The sequence below is a fragment of the Crocodylus porosus genome, unplaced genomic scaffold (genome assembly GCF_001723895.1).
Source record: "Crocodylus porosus isolate Cpor-Errol unplaced genomic scaffold, CroPor_comp1, whole genome shotgun sequence".
Taxonomy (NCBI): Eukaryota; Metazoa; Chordata; order Crocodylia; family Crocodylidae; genus Crocodylus; species Crocodylus porosus.
Genome location: NW_017728909.1, coordinates 11,853,326 through 11,855,541, shown reverse-complemented (window position 1 = coordinate 11,855,541; position 2,216 = coordinate 11,853,326). Strand labels below are relative to the sequence as shown.

At 49.6% G+C, this 2,216-nt stretch overlaps 1 protein-coding gene across 8 annotated transcripts in view; it reads right to left on the bottom strand.

The window, feature by feature from the left end:
* Nucleotides 1-2,216, bottom strand: part of PIAS2 (protein inhibitor of activated STAT 2) — a 46,580-nt gene that overhangs the window by 40,759 nt on the left and 3,605 nt on the right. The window contains exon 1 of one of the 8 annotated variants that reach the window (XM_019531806.1): nucleotides 141-153. The exons of the other annotated variants lie outside the window; for them this stretch is intronic. The gene's annotated coding sequence lies outside the window, so the exon portion shown is untranslated. Of the gene's footprint in view, nucleotides 1-140; nucleotides 154-2,216 lie in introns of those variants that run through there. 8 annotated transcript variants of the gene reach the window in all.

The following is a 2,216-nucleotide window of genomic DNA, read 5'->3' as shown; positions in this document are numbered from 1 at the left end:
GCCCCGTGGGGCACGGGCGCGCTGCGGTCTTCGCCCGCGGCGTCCCCCGCCCCGCCACCGGACGTGCCCGCACGACTGCGGCCTTCCCCCCTCCCCCGCACCGATCTCAAAACACTGAATGCATGCCTCACAGTGCTTACCTCCTTGCAGAGGGGCTGGGCAGTCAGGTGCGGGATCCTTCAGGCAGAGCCTGGGTTCATCTCCTCACCTGGCTGCACCCTTCCAAGGATCTGGCAGCACCCCAGGGTGCTCTGGCTGGCAGACGGGCTGAGAAGTGCTACGCTAATCAACACTGGACCTCGACTCCTGGCAGCCCAGGCAAACTTACAGGGAAGTTTGGTAATCCTACAGCCCCAGGCGGACTTTCAGTATTGGGTCCCCCTTCACCAGAGATGATAATGAATAATAAGACAATGGAAAAACAATTACAACTTTCGGGCCCCCTTTCTGTTTGGGCCCCCGGCAGCCACCTGGTTTGCCCGTGTCTGGCGCTGGAACCAACCTATTCTTGAGCCTGGGCGACTGCTCCGATTACCGGGCGACAGGTCGGGGGGCAGGGGGTGATACTGTCATTTAAAAAAGGAAACTGTGACCACTTGTGCATGTTATATGGCGCCTGATCTGTCAGGCCTGCTCCAAAGGACCAAAATGGAGTCCTTAAGAAAACCTAGGTGGGGGATTACAGTGCCTGCACCCCAACCTGATTTAGGTTGGAGACAGCTGTTAAACTTCTCAGCCCTGAGGTCTTTGTAGGCCTGCATAAAAGCAGAACCGTAACAAAGACGAGGGCTGCTAACCCTCCAAGATTGCCCTGGAATCTCCAGGAATTGGATATAACGCTCCAGGAGACTGCTGGGAGTCACCCAGGAAATAAGTGATAGGACATTCATTAAAATAAATATTAAATGTTGAACCTGATTTATACAGTAGCCCAGTGGGTTTCTAAAGTGTAATAGTAATGTGCATTTGCCTTCCTGACAAAGTCTACACACCGTAATCTGTAACATGTATGCAAGCAGGCACGTTTGTGTCATCTCTTTAGTTGACTAACTACACTGTGTAGTGTATTAATGTCGTTAGGTCGTGTGATGAAACCTCCTGGAATAGATTCAAACAGTTGGCAATCCTATCAAAGACCAAGGCACCTACAGAATGCAAGTGTCTCTGGGTTTAGGCAGAAACAGAGTAGACGTTTCCAGGATAGTAATTGTAGTCTTAAATGCAATTCAGGTGCTCATGTTCAACTGTAAGTAGAAATGTTATTTTCAGGATCTGGACCTACATAACTGCCCACAGTCTCAGGAAGGCAGTCCCAGAGCTGGCGTTAAACAGGGGAAAAAAAGACATTATTATTTCATATAGCACTGTCTTTCAACTGATGCATAGCTGTTTTTCAACCAAGTAATAATATTTCATTAATGTGAAAAGATAAAATAGCAAACGCATCCCCGCTTCCATGGTTGGAGTATAATATTTAAAAGCTGGACTTCTCAAACAATGCTATAGCAATCTTGGTTTTATCCATTTCCTCAACCATGACTGGCACATCACGACAAGAGACATGCTCGGATGAGATGGGCTCCACCTTTCCCCTAAAGGTAAGCGTGTGTTTTCTTCTAGTTTGGCAGACCTCCTCCGGTGGGCTTTAAATTAGGCTCACTGGGGGAAGGGGAAGGCGAGGGTGGAGGAATCATCGGACTGCCAGACCAAGCAACACCCATGAGGACAGCCCAGCCTAGACCGATGAAGGAAACATATACACAGGTAAGCAACAGGGTTCAGAGTAATGCTGAAAGTAGGGGGCCAGTACACACATCCACAGGAGGCCTCAAGTGCCTCTACACAAAAGTTCATAGTTTGGGAAACAAGCAGGAGGAACTCACCCTCCTGCTGGCTGACACCAACCCGGACAGTGGGGATAACTGAAATGTGGTGGGACCCAACACATGATTGGGCAGTGAATGTCAAGGGCTATAGGCTGTACAGGAGGGACAAGATAGGAAGGAAAGGCGGGGGCATGGCACTCTACATTAAGGAGGAATACCCATCCTCCTCAATTAACAAAGAATCAGAGGAAGGGCACTCTGAAGTGCTTTGGGTTAGAGTACAAGGCAGTCGAGGGGAAAGAGACTTAATGGTGGGAGTCTACTACAGACCTCCCAACCAGGGAGAAGAGCTTGACCAGGAATTCATGGGTCAGCTCACAGAGGTAGTGA